This window comes from Miscanthus floridulus, chromosome 4 (assembly GCF_019320115.1).
Source record: "Miscanthus floridulus cultivar M001 chromosome 4, ASM1932011v1, whole genome shotgun sequence".
In the NCBI taxonomy this organism is placed as follows: domain Eukaryota; kingdom Viridiplantae; phylum Streptophyta; class Magnoliopsida; order Poales; family Poaceae; genus Miscanthus; species Miscanthus floridulus.
Genome location: NC_089583.1, coordinates 52,206,161 through 52,220,409, shown reverse-complemented (window position 1 = coordinate 52,220,409; position 14,249 = coordinate 52,206,161). Strand labels below are relative to the sequence as shown.

The 14,249-nt window shown below is 43.0% G+C and overlaps 1 long non-coding RNA gene across 1 annotated transcript; it reads right to left on the bottom strand.

Annotated features, from left to right (window-relative positions):
* Positions 1-221: 221 nt before the first annotated feature.
* LOC136551509 (uncharacterized) lies at positions 222-12,881 on the bottom strand. Its single transcript, XR_010782583.1, has 4 exons — positions 12,806-12,881; positions 12,458-12,721; positions 12,269-12,375; positions 222-326 (listed from the first exon to the last, which is right to left on the bottom strand). It is a non-coding gene; the product is annotated as an uncharacterized lncRNA (long non-coding RNA).
* Between the last annotated feature and the right edge of the window lie 1,368 nt (positions 12,882-14,249).

Below are 14,249 nucleotides of genomic sequence, written 5' to 3'. Positions count from 1 at the left end.
TCGATCATCCTTGCATACCTCCACTTCTAACGTCAGCAAACAACCAGTACAAGCATCACAAGAAACCTATAAACAGATCATCAAGCATTATAAAAAGACAATATAAAGGTTTTAAACACGTAGGGATTGCATCTTGTTTACACCAAATTTTGGAACGAAAAAGTCACAGGGACTCGAAAGCTCCCAAGATCATGTCACCAAGGAATAAATTATGTGCGGATCGGAAATAGCAGATTCGGATGTAGAAATTGAAATTGTCTCTCCTCGGATAGCGCCAGCGGATAGCAACAGGCTACTTTCGGTGCCAGGTCGAAACATGTCGAACTCTACAAAAAGGGAAAGATTAGAGTCCAAGTTATCTTAAATTAGGAATATTTTCTTTAGGGTCAAAAATTGTGATGAGTCATGCTTAGATAGGAGTCATGCGTAGGTCTTGGGTATAAATATCAAGCCCTGGCTATTGTAAAAACAACAATCAATCAAATGCAAGTCAATTACTTTTTTTGGCTCCGGCCACCCCTTAGGAGTAGGAGTAGAGTCAATCTTGGTGAGTTCTTCAGCGAGTACGGCTGCATCGATCTGGTCAACCTCCACTGCTTGTCTGTAAGTACCATTATGGTTTATACCTCTATTCATATGTCTGCATCGATCCGATCAACCCCCATTGTGACTCTGGTATAGGCTAGTTATCGACTTTTGTCTAATTCAAGTATGGCCTGTGTAATTCTGCCTCACACCCCACTGATTGAATTAGATCAAGATCAAGTTATCGGCTCTACCTTAGTATGGCAGTCTTTGGTAGATTCATTAAGTTACCGATATTGCTTGTTGCTTTCATCATTTATCTAGTTACAGCAATATCACTCTGCCCGATTGAGATTGATCTGGATTGGCCTTATATCTTGTTTAACTTATCATTTGCTAATTTAAAATTGATCTAATCTACATCTTAAGTGATGAGTTGTGTTTTTATAGGCTGTTTTGCGTCAATCTTAATCGTGCATGGCGTGCAGTTAAGGCATGTCTGATCTTGAGTAGATCTATTAGTTAATGAAAATCGTTCCATGGTCCGTCATCACGGCCTGTGGGATTCTGCCTCTCACCCCACTATTAGCACCGTGGAGTGGGGATCGTTAGTTGGTAGACCCATTCCTAAGGAGGAATGACCTTAACTGTGCACTATGCCTGAATCGGCTGTTTAGCTGATATCGAGCGCTTTCACGAATAGTTCATATTATGAGATCATTGAAGTAGAGATAAGTTGAAAGATATGTTAGCCCCATGATCTTATTATTGTATCATGGCCTGCATGATTCTGCCTCATGCCCCACTGATATTAGTAATGAGTTAGGGTCATCGAGTCTATTGTTGTTACTATGTCCTGCATGATTCTACCTCATACCCCACTAGTCATGGCAATGGATGAGATCTAACATGTTCATTAGATTTATCTTTATTAAATGGTTAAGTGGTGTTGAATTGTTTCTTTATACAAAAAGGAGTTCAGTTACTTGTAATCATTGGCTCAATATAAACCGATCATCATTGATATCTTATTGCCATTGATTAATATTTGCTTAAATAATATTTATCCTGAATGATAACTGATTCTTCTTATATGACCCCATGAGCTTTAATTGATTTATTCTTATAAATATGCTAGAATCGACTATTTAGTCGATCTCCTCTCATATCGGCTCTCTGAGCCACACATTCGGGACTGTTTGGCAACACCGGCATGTTCCCCCCTTAATTACTGATGAGCTTTCTCTCCTTATCAACTGTATGGTTAAATTGACTGGCACATCTTGGGAGGATTGCACAGGATCGACCACCCTTGCACTGAAGCTAGGCGGATCTGCTCCATCGAGCAGACCCTTCCGGCTTGCTACGCGTGTCCTCGGCACTGGAGACAAAAATTCTATGTCGACACACATTTCTGGCACGCCTGGTGGGACACCACATTCGTCATGGTGGCTCACAACAATGACAACATCCTTATGGTACAATATGAAGACCTACCTGATGAAGATAAGGATACCATCAACAAAGCTATAGAAGAATTTCAGAAGAAGTGTTTGTTGTCCTACACCAAAACATGTGACAACACAATTATTTAGAAATTTCCACTACCAAGATTTCTACTACACGGGCAGACAGATACAGTCGAAGCTGAAGACAGCCATTTCTTTATGGAAACCATAGACAAGTCTATTCAGTGATGCCATATCAAGCCGCAATGAAGCTTTCATTGTTCGCATTTCACAACGCCATGAAAGAAGCGATTCATGGAATTCTAGTTGGTCAGGTTGGATCGACTTGTTACAACTTTCTAGATACATCGACTCAAGGGACTAATCAAGTCAGTACCATCCATCAAGAAGTGGCACCAACTAGTAATGGTGACATCCTAGATACTTCAAGGTTCATTTGAACAAACTCCAGGTACTACTATGAATCAGATATGGTACAATCCTAGACCAGTCAATACAGCATGTGCAACAGCAGGCGGGGCAAGGTTAGAATTAGGTGATCAATTTTGGCACATCAGGCCACATACCATCATTGGGTCAAAAAATAGCACCATCAATTCAAAGGATCCATAGAGATATAGATCCTTATGTCTATAATCAGAGACTTCAAGCAACGAGCTAGCAAAGGACCCAATAGATTGAGATTCCACAAGGCTATCACTATGGCATAGATTATAACACCCTCCACATGATGTCAAATCTAGGATATCAAGGCACACAGGATTTCAATCCACTAGATAGGTCAGCAAGTACCAAGAAACCCTAAATCCACAAGTTGACTGAGTTGTTGCTGAAGGTGACCGAGATGATGATGAATTAGTTCGGCCTAAAGCCAAAGGGCTAACCTTTTCGTACAAATGTCCATATCTAGAATGGTATGATTTGGTCACTCTTCCTACAAATTACAAGCACCCAAAGTTCGCTAAGTTCACCTATCAAGACAGTACAAGCACAATAGAACATGTTAGTCGGTATCTTACACAATTGAGCGAAGCGTCAGTTGAGGATGCCCATCGAGTTCGTTTCTTCTCCTTATCCCTATTAGGGCCAGCCTTCACTTGGTTTTCATCACTATTAGTCAACTCCATTGCCAATTGGGCTGACCTAGAAAAGAAGTTTCATACATATTTTTACACTGGGACTGGAGAAAAGAAGATAACCGATTTGACAACCATGAGACAGAGGACTAACGAATCGGCATTGAGTTTCTTCAGAGATTTCGAGAGACTAGGAAATCGTGCTTCTCATTGAACTTGGTTGATGATCAGCTAGCTACTTTAGCTATCCAAGGAATGTTGCCAATGTGGAAAGAAAAGCTACTAGGACAAGAATTTGACAACTTGGGTCAATTGGCTCAACAAGTAGCAGCGCTCAATAGCTAATTTTAGAGTATGCGCTAGAGATACCTGATTCTAGAAGAGTACCACCTGTAGCCAAAGCTTATGATCCATACTCAGCAGATGATGGCTATGAAGATGAAGAAGAGGAGGTTGCTGCAGCTATCTAGAATTGAGGCAAGAAGACAGTAATGGTGCCAAATCCTTGGGGAAGAGGAGTTGAGGAGAGCGGTGACTTTGATGTCACAAAATCGAACAAGCTCTTTGACTTCTTACATGAGAAGGGCCAGATCAAATTGCTAGACAATCATGTTATGTTGCCCCCTAAACAGTTGAAGAATAAGAACTTCTGCAAGTTCCATAATGCTACTTCTCATTCCACCAATGAATGTAGAATTTTTCGGTAGCATATACAGAGGGCTATTCAGCAAGGGAGGCTCAAGTTTGATACACCTTGGAAGATGAAGGTGGATGATAATCCTTTCCTAGGAGATCAAAATATGGTTGACGTTGGGCTATTCAAAGGAAAAACTAAGGTCCTAACATCGGCCAAATCGAGAGAAGCTAAAACAGTTGATCCCAAGATGCAAATATCGGCTGATGAATACAGAGAGATTAGAAAACGTCGTAATCAACAGAGGAGCCAATATGAATAGAGGGAAACATCAAAGGATGGAGCGACAAAGCCATGAGTCACATCTCAGATCCTGTTAAACAAGAGGCAGCGACAGAAGGATCAAGAATACCAGCATCAACTGGAAGAAGAGAGGTATGAAAGGAAGCAAGCTGAATCACACTGGAATTGTCCTTTCTTCAGATACTGCTGGAACAAAGATTTGAAATTGCCTACCTAGACATAACTATCTAGAATGCAGCAATCAATATTGGGAGTTTAGGCAATCTCAAGTCAATCGCCTGGTCTATCCATTCCTAGGATGCATATCATCATAATAACATGGATCAGCGCTTAAAAAATAAAAGTATTCATGATCGGCTAGAAAAAAGAGTTGTTGACCAAGACTAGGCTGATCATGAAGAAGGAACCAACCAGAGGGAACATGTTTGGCAGGAAGGTCAATGGTGCCCTAGAGGTTTAACAAGAAGCCAGAAGAGAAGAGTGCAACACCTAAGGAATAAAGAGATAGCACAGGCTCAGTCATCCGGTAAAACTCAAGTGTGGCGTACCAAGCAAATAGCTAATAAGAAGCAACCATCGGCTAATATCCAAATGGCTTTTTCTGTTACCATCAGAATTCAGAGCTCTAGCAGATCAGGAAGTTTACTTAGACTTCGATGAATCAGAGTATGAAGAGATGGTTGCCAAGTTGATGGTTACACACCAAGCGATATTTGATAAGCCAGTCAAACATCGACACTTGAAGGCTTTAAACATGAAAGGTTTTGTTGATGGGAAGCCGATGAATAAAATGTTAGTGGACGGAGGTGCTTCTGTCAATCTTATGCTTTACACTACTTTTTGTAAGCTTGGCAAGGGACCAGGAGATTTGCTTGAGACCGACATGATGCTTAGAGACTTCGGAGGGAATACATCTATGACCCGGGGGGTAATAAACGTTGAGTTGACAGTCGAGAGTAAAACTCTGCTCACCACGTTCTTTGTCATTGATGGAAAAGGCTCATACAGTTTACTCCTCGGTTGTGACTGGATTCATGCAAATTGTTGCATGCCATCAACCATGCATCAATGTTTGATTCAATGGCATGGGGATGATGTCAAGGTGGTTCGCACTGATGAGTCTATGAGCATCGCAATAGCCGATCCAGTGTTTTGGGAATTAGGAGACTTCGAATGCCTTTCTGGCAAAACATGGGAAGGAGGCTTCATTAGGATTAATAATGAAGGCCAGCAACCGTTCAAGCAATTGGCTCTGAAAGTTTGTTTTAATCAATAATAATGGTGTCGCGTCGGCCATTGAGTTAAGGAAAAATAAACTTTGAGTCTTGGAAATGGGTTTAGGCCAACGTATGTGAATGCTAAATTAAAGTGTGAGTGCGATTCAGAGTTATTGGATTTCTTAAGAGAAGCTCTGTTTCACTTAATAGGATGCTTGACTTGGATTGATCGATCGAATGAGAAATGCATGAAGAGATGTTATCCTGACATCTGAATTTGATAGCCAATTCATTCTTGGCTCCAATAGCCGGTACCAGGAGGGTATCACCTCTAGTTCAAAAAGTAAAAATCCTCAAAGATAGTAAAAGCCAATACGATATGTACCGCCTATAGAGCAAAAAACAAAAAGAGCAAGAAACATTCATAATCATACACGAAGGCATTGCATTGAAGCATATCCATAGAAGAATAGGGGTCTTTGTTCAATGGATTACGCTAAGAACAAACTAATCAAAGACCTTGTTCACTACATCTTGAGCGGATGTGATGTCCACTATGGCCTCCGCTGCCACGATGAACTCTTCCAGTAGGTCCTCGTGCTCCTTAGGGCCATCAGCCTATCGAGAAGCCAGTCTCCATGGCATGAAGCTCGTGCCCTGTCTGAACCTACGCCACCCTCAGCGCCACTGATGCAGCCATGGCAAATGTCGTGGAGGGTGATTTCCTGAACACAGGCCGAGACATCTTGGAGACGAGCATCGACAGAGGAACCTCGGGCATTGACGGCGTTCATGACCATGTTCGCTGCTAGTTGGAGAGACTCCAACTGCGCTATTAGGGCTGATGATCATAGAAGAGGAAGAGTTATCAAGATAAAAATAACCAAAATCAGAATAAGGGCTGTCCCTGAGGCTCATCTTACTAACCACCGCAGCATCTGATTTAGTTAACCACACTCGAGTGTGTTAGCCTCTTCCTTGGCCGCATGAAGAGTGGCCTGGGAAACCCTGAGGCGAATCTCCAGTTGGCCAGTCTCCCAAGTCACCTCAGGAGTAATGGTTCTAAACCATCCTCCACTCATGAAGGTAGCATCGGGCGTCGTTGTCGTTGTAGGAGTCGAAAGAGTCCGACGATGAGGCTGACAAAGAAGGTGCAGAGTCAGAAGGCTCGCTGGCCCTAGGAAGAGGACGAAGACTACCATTCACAACGAACCTATAGATGAGTCAGAACTATTCATCATCATAAACAAGAAATGTTTATCTCACCTCATGCGTCGGAGACGCTGGTTCATTAGCATATTCTCTTCTAGGATTTCCTCCACCAGCGTGCTTGCCTCGGTTGTCTTCGTCGGCCATGAAGAATGATTGGATCTATGAAAAGGAGAAGAAAAACTGCTATAGGGTTTTTGGTAGGCGGAGAAGAGTAAAGGAATAATTGCGGATGGAGATATGTTCGAGGCAGAAGCCATCGGCTGGTATTTGAAGACACGAAGTGAAGGGACAGATGCCTCGGAATGCACAAAAGGCAACCGCAGTTAATAGGAGGCGAAGCGTCACTTCACCAATGATGAAGAGAATATGGCACTACATGACTAAGGATAGAAGATCAAAGGGCTCTCTTAATGAAAGTCGTGTTTTCAGACTTAATTAAATTAAGATCAGAGGTCTAGGATTGGCTGTATCAAATCGGCTCTTTAGCCGAAACAAAAATGCAATTGAACTATGGGGAATATGATCGATTCTACACAAGCTAGTGATCTCAAGGCTGATTCAGATAGCTCAACCCATTCTGGCCTTGGCCAGTAGTTCCTGTTTCTCTTGTTGAATGGCATCAGGCATCTTAGCCAGAATGGACTTGTGACAATCAGTGGCAGTAAGATTCTAGAAAAGACCTGGCATGGACTAATTTTGAAAGCCAAGAGCAGAGGAGCCAAACAATTTATCAACCGAAGACTACAAGAATTTGGTAATGAACAACTTAGAAGATTTGAATTACTTTCGGTTGTGTATTCTCAAAAACTTTGAAGCCGATAAACTAAGGATTGAGGGTCAAAATTAAGCAATTTTCTGAAGGAGACTTAGTTTGGAAAATAAAATCGCCGATTCGAGTCAGGGAGCAACAGGTTCGGCAAAAAGTCACCCAACTAGGAAGGACCTTATCGGATCGAATGTTATGCGCCTGGCAATACTTGTATTTTGAAGATACTGATAAATGAAAGGAAATTCAGCAGAACAATCAAATGGGAAATATTTGAAGGAATATTACCCTAGCATTTGGATTGATACTTAACAACTAATTTGCTCGGTCAGTCAGTTTTAGTAGCCGATACTGGAAGGGTATTGTTGCTAGCGAGAGGGTAAACCCGAAGGAGTGAAAGCCGGTACAATGCATATCGATTATGCCGATAGAGTGATGCGTATAAAATGAAGCACGAAACAAAGAGAAATCACTCAAAGCAAGAAAGTTGTTTGTCAAACAGTCACCTATTACAAGCTATGGGCTAGAAAATACTTTGCCTACTATATCATCGGCTAGGGTATTGAAAGCTATAGACTTGACGGCGCTCATAAAATCCTCAACCAAGCACTCGTGCTCCCTAGAATACGTTGTGTCTAGAAAACCATGGGGAAGAAGCCAAAGATTATGACCCGAACGGGCTTGGACAGCAGCCAACTCCATGGTGGCTCCATTATGAACTCCATGAAGGGCGACCTCCCTGACATGATTTAGGATGTCGTGCATGTGAACCACCGGAATGGCGCCTCTAGCATTGACAAATCATGCTGCAAGATCCATGGCTGATTGAAGACTCTCCAACTGAGCGGTTAAATCTAAAATATTCAAGAAAAGAGTGATCAGAAATCTTGAGGACGAAATCAAGGAAAAAGAACAGAGAAATAATGGCAAAACATCTTACCCATGATTCTAGCCTCAGCCTTGGCCATCCTTTCTCTCATAAGGCTGATCTCTGGGGGTGATCGGTCTTCAACCATGGCCAGAGCCGATTCCGCTAAGGAGAGGTAGTTGGCTAGATGCTGATCGGTCCGATCAATGGAGGCTAGCAGATCATTGTTACTAATATGTTGCCTCAAATAACAAGGAAGCTGGCGGTGGATTGGTGCCAAAGATGACCCCAAGGGCTGGGCAAAGTTTGCCCTTTGATCCGAAGCGATGGGAGCACCCCAAGATGCGTCCTCTTGATGACGAGGGCGTTGACGTGATGATGTGGATCCATTGAGGGCTTCTTCAGCAGACCTCTTGTTGTTCTCCATGACATCAAACCCATAGAAAGGTAGGAGATATGCTAAAGATGAAGAAGGGTTGAGACAAAGAGGGTTGTTTTTTGACTCACAACCATATCCTGTATATGTAGCCCGGAAGAGCGAGAAGATGGAAGCGTGAAATTGAAATCGGAAACAGAAACATATCAGCACTCCAGAAGTTCAGGGAACAAATAATGAAGAGATAATGGACTCAAATTTATTACTTCCCCAAATTACAAAATATCGTGGGGTGGATACATTGACCAGGGATTAACTCACCAGAACTTCTTTGGATTGAAGGGAGTCCGAATTTCCACAAGGCCGAAACTCATTGTGAACCAAGTCGCATCAGGCCCATCAATAAAGTTATATCCGAGAGGAAGAAAGGTCACCCAGTCTAACATATGCTCAACAGATTTCTCAATAAATTGAGGAACTGTGGGAAAGAAGCCTGTGGCTTTCCCGGTGGGCGTTTGGAGGAATAACAAGGGGAAGGTGATCACACATTCTAGCCCTCGTAAACACTAGAACAACTTTGTGAGCATGGAGAGAAGACTCAGGTGATATCATAAGAATTCTTCTAACCACAATGACTGGTCTTCTTGCTCAACGAGGCGCTAGGATAAGTAACGCAATCACCCTATGCACAAGAATTCTTCTAGCCGCTCAAGATCTTCATAACAAGAGGGCAGATCATGGAGGGTCTGGCAGAACTAGAGGCACTCGAGAGAGTAGATGAAAACAAAGTATGGCTAAATCATTGAGTTGCTCTCGCTAGAGTCAGATGGGAATTTTATAGCCGGCCCAGGAAAGATGAATCCAAGTGCCCGAGAAGCAGTGACGCTCTTGTAAAAAAGTTTTGAGACATGGGCTTATGAGTGGGCGTAGGCAGCGACAAACAGTGGACCCCAGATCAAGGTTCTCTACCCGTGACTATGGACCAATCAGGGATGCCGACATGATAATTTTGGAATAAAATTACTTTTATCCCAAAATTGGGGGGCATGTGTTTACACCGAAATTTGGAAGGAAAAAGTCGCAGGGACTCGAAAGCTCCTAGGATCATGTCACCAAGGAATAAATTACATGCGGATCAAAAACAGCTAATTCGGATGTAGAAATTGGAATCGGCTCTCCTCGGATAGCGCCAGCGGATAGCAACAGGCTACGTTCGGTGCCAGGTCGAAACATGCCAAACTCTGTAGAAAGGGAAAGATTAGAGTCCAAGTTATCTTAAATTAGAAATATTTTCTTTAGGATCAAAAATTGTGATGAGTCATGCTTAGATAGGAGTCGTGCGTAGGTCTCAGGTATAAATATCAAGCCCCAGCTATTGTAAAAACAACAATCAATCAAATACAAGTCAATTACTTTTTTCAGGCTCTGACCACCCCTTAGGAGTAGGAGTAGAGTAGATCTCGGTGAGTTCTTTAGCGAGTATGGCTGCATTGATCCGGTCAACCTCCACTGCTTGTCTATAAGTACCGTCATGGTTTATACCTCTGTTCGTATAGCTGCATCGATCCGATTGACCCCCACTGCGACTCTGGTATAGGCTAGTTATCGACTCTTGTCTAATTCAAGTATGGCCTTTGTGATTCTGCCTCACACCCCACTGCTTGAATTAGATCAAGGTCAAGTTATTGGCTTTACCTTAGTATTACAGTCTTTGGTAGATTCATTAAGTTACCGATATTGCTTATTGCTTTCATCGTTTATCTAATTACAGCAATATCACTCTGCCCGATTGAGATTGATCTGGATCAGGCCTTATATCTTGTTTAACTCATCGTCTGCTAATTTAAAATTAATCTAATCTACATCTTAAGCGATGAGTTATGTTTTTATAGGCTATTTTGCATCAATCTTAATCGTGCATGGCGTGCGGTTAAGGCATGTCTGATCTTGAGTTGATCTATTAGTTAATAAAAACTGTTACATGCCCCATCATCACGGCCTGTGGGATTCTGCCTCTTACCCCACTGTTGGCTACCGTGGAGTGGGGATCGTTAGTTGGTAGACCCGTTCCTGAGGAGGCATGACCTTAACTGTGCGCTATGCCTGAATCGGCTGTTTAGCCGATATCGAGCGCTTTCACGAACAGTTCATATTATGAGATCATTGAAGTAGTGATAAGTTGAAAGATATGTTCGCCCCATGATCTTATTATTGTATTACGGCCTGCATGATTCTGCCTCATGCCCTACTGATATTAGTAATGAGTTAGGGTCATCGAGTCTATGTTGTTACTATGGCCTGCATGATTCTGCCTCATGCCCCACTGGTCGTGGCGATGGATGAAATCTAACATGTTCATTAGATTTATCTTTATTAAATGGTTAAGTGGTGTTGAATTGTCTCTTTATACAAAAAGGAGTTCGGTTACTTATAATCATTGGCTCAGTATAAACCCATCATCGTTGATATCTTATTGCCATTGATTAATATTTGCTTAAATAATATTTATCCTGAATGATAACCGATTCTTCTTATATGACCCCATGAGCTTTAATCGATTTATTCTTATGAATATGTTGGAATCGACTATTTAGTCGATCTCCTCTCATATCGGCTCTCCGAGCTGCACATTCGGGACTGTCTGGCAACACCGGCATGTTCCGCCCTTAATTACTGATGAGCTTTCTCTCCTTGTCAATTGCAGGGTCAAATTGACTAGCACGTCTCGGGAGAATTGCACAGGATCGACCACCCTTGCGCTGAAGCTAGGTGGATCTGCTCCATCTAGCAGACCCTTCCAGCTTGCTGCGTGTGTCCTCAGCACGGAGATGAAAATTCTATGTCGACACATCTACAATCGCTGAGCGCGAAAACAACTAAAAACGAAGCTACAATTTAAAGATATGAGAGATTGAAGGTATAGATGGAAGAGGATTGGAGTTAGATGTACATGGTGAAGTTTGGAATAATAGAAACAAGTTCATTTGAACTAAATAAGTTAGATAGATATTAGGTTCTGAACATAGAGTGTGGTTTCTGAGAGAATGATATATTGTGGAAAATGATATTGTTATAATATTGTCAAGAAGAATGATATCTGGTTATAGAACACTGCATGAAAAAGACGGTGGTGGTGGTTGGAATATCTAGAACTCACCAATTGCGAGGCGACCACAATTTTAGGGCGAATAAGCGATGTTGCACATATGACTTGCATCCCAACTTTTCCTTAACGTTATGAGAGAGTGCTTGTGGATATGTGTGCTGATTATTTAGAAACACATCATGGCCAACGAGGTAGATGCTAGATGAACAATGAGGTAGTGCATGGCTGATTTCTAGATAGCAGGAGTAGCAAATACTACGACCTCAATATCTCGGCCATTGTGGCACCTATGGCCAAGCCAACTTGTAGAGACATGTGAAATGGATATGATGCACATGCTGTATGAAGGGTTTCAAGATTTGACTATTGTTTGATGGGGAACATCACTGCCAAACAGAGGCACACCGCTGCTGAAACAGCAGAGACAGCAAGCACCAAAAAGATGATATCTCTTTCATCTCAAAACTTCTGGCCGTGAAATTTTGGAGAGGCGTGTACAAATATATGATACATGTGTGGGTCCAAGGGATTGATAAACGGAGTCCTGGAATGTCAGGAACATGCATGACAACCGGCCATGCAGTGGCGGTTTGCAAGGGACAGCTATGCGCTTACAAGGTAAACATCACAGAATTGATAGAATCATGATCTATGGCACATAAATTGCAATAGGGATCAACATATTATAATGCAGGGAGGAATGTGTGGGTTCTTACATTGGGGAATTGCTGCAGCTGGTGATGTGGCAACCGACAGCCGGTCGACAACAAGCAACGAGGTGGCCGTCGGTCTCTAGACGGTGGTGATTCTTTTCACGCATGATCTGTGATATGTGAAGGAGTTGTGAATGGCAAGATGAACTACAGATAGGACATCAAACCAGAGGGGATAGGGTGAGGTCTCACCATGGAAGTTACCATGTGTTGTGTAGAGAAGGACGACGACGGTGGCTTGTGTTCACTGGGGTCGATGCAGCGGTAAACGATCGTTTCGGCTGCGGTGGTTGAATCGAGAGGGTGATAATGCGCATCAAGATGACATCCACGCTGAGGTGCAGCACAAGACATGGCCTGGGGTTACCGGGATGAAGCGACCATGTGGTTTGCCAGCGACAGCTTGCGTGCTCCAGCAGGATGTTGACAACCGGGCTGCGATCTTCGATTTGTGGCCTTCATGTGTTGCAAGAGAGAGATCAAGAGAGGGGAGAGGGCTGAGGGGTATGCCACACAAAGAGATGGAGGGAGGAGGATGACCTTACTGCAGGAAGGCTCAGTGGCAGCATTCTTCGCAGACGATTTGCTCGGTCTCCGGGATGATGAGCTAAGCAGCAAAACGGAATCACAGCGGCGTTTTCTTTCTATTTTGATGCAGAGGAAGGAGAGGGAGCTGAAGATGCAGCCATGGAGGGAGGAGAGGAAGAGTGGGGAGGAGAAGGTGTCCATCTAGTTGTGCGTGAGAGAGAGAGGAGGAGGAGGAGGAGGAGGAGGAGGAGGAAATGCGGTCTGCTGTTTTCTGCATGCAGTTGAAGAGAAGAAGAGAAACCGATGGAGAAAAGGGTGCTCTTAGGAGAGGATTAAAGAGAGATTGAATAGAGACATGCAAAGGAGGTGAGGCTGGGGAATTTAGTGAGAGCGTTATGTATAGCAATTGTTTTGCATGGGCATAGAAGGAACACAGAAAAGAAGGGAGAGGGGGTGTCCAAGTGCATTGTATTTGGGATGGCTGGGATTAAGGGATTGAAGGAGAGTAATTTCTGTCATTTTTGCATGAGATGGAGATGGCAGCAGGAATAGGAGAGAGGTCGACCAGGAAAAGGTGAGTGCGGCCACTTCTATTTTTGTGTGATCTAATGGACAGGAAACCGAAGGTATTAAGGACGGCGTGGTTAAGAGATGTTGGACCAAAAGTTTAAGGACTAGGGGATTAAGAAGGACAGTAATGCCTGTTGTTTCTACATGAAAGGGAGAAGAGCATGAATGCACCATAGGAAAGAGAGGGTGATCTTCACACGTGAGGGTGGAAAAGTATATTGCTGTGCATGCAATTGAAGGGGATGAGAGGAATTGATGAGGAGGTATTAGATGATTTTGTTATTTCTGCACGAGGGAAAGAGGAGGGTCGACACAATGAGAGAGGGGGCTGCATCTTGACATGAAAGAGAGGGATAAGGGAAGCTAGGTGTTGGGAGAAGTGAGGATGGGTGCGTTGGGCTGATCCGGACTTGGCCCAAAGCAATAGAAAACACTCGGCTTGATCCGTTATCGAAAGAGAACGTGTCGGGCTGGTTTGGAAGTGCGCTGAGATTATGGATTTGGGCATGAGATGGTAGAAGTTGCAGCAAGGATTGGATTTGGTCCACTAGCGAAAGAAAGAAGAAGTGTGGTTTGCCATGATGGGCTTGACAAAAGTGTAGGCTTCAACTCAATTATTTGAGATTCATTTTTATGAATAGATGAGAGCGGAGAAAAGATTGGCCCGAAGAATTCATGGACATCCAATTGACTGAGAGCTCAAGAAAGAAAAGAAAGGAGAGAATGAGAGAATGGGTTAGACTAGTATTTTTTAGGAGGTCGGCAAAAGATTTGGATAGAGTTTTAGAGATTGTACATGATGTTTGGAAAGATGAGCTTGGGAACAAACCCGCGTATCTTGAAAACAATTAAATTCATTTTTCAAACATAAACACTATGCAACGGC